Below are 233 nucleotides of genomic sequence, written 5' to 3'. Positions count from 1 at the left end.
GGGATCTCGCAAAACTTTTGCGAGATCTCGCAAAACTATTGCGGGATCTTGCAAAAGTATTGCGGGATCTCGCAAAACTATTGTGAGGTCTCGCAAAGGTATTGCAGGATCTCGCAAAAGTATTGGGGGGTCTCGAAAAAGTATTGCGAGATCTCGCAAAGGTATTGCAGGATCTCGCAAAAGTATTCCGAGATCTCGCAAAGGTATTGCAGGATCTCGCAAAAGTATTGGGG

The sequence above is a fragment of the Cyprinodon variegatus genome, unplaced genomic scaffold (genome assembly GCF_000732505.1).
Source record: "Cyprinodon variegatus isolate N-32 unplaced genomic scaffold, C_variegatus-1.0 Scaffold120, whole genome shotgun sequence".
Lineage (NCBI taxonomy): Eukaryota > Metazoa > Chordata > Actinopteri > Cyprinodontiformes > Cyprinodontidae > Cyprinodon > Cyprinodon variegatus.
Note: the sequence above shows the minus strand (reverse complement) of the source record.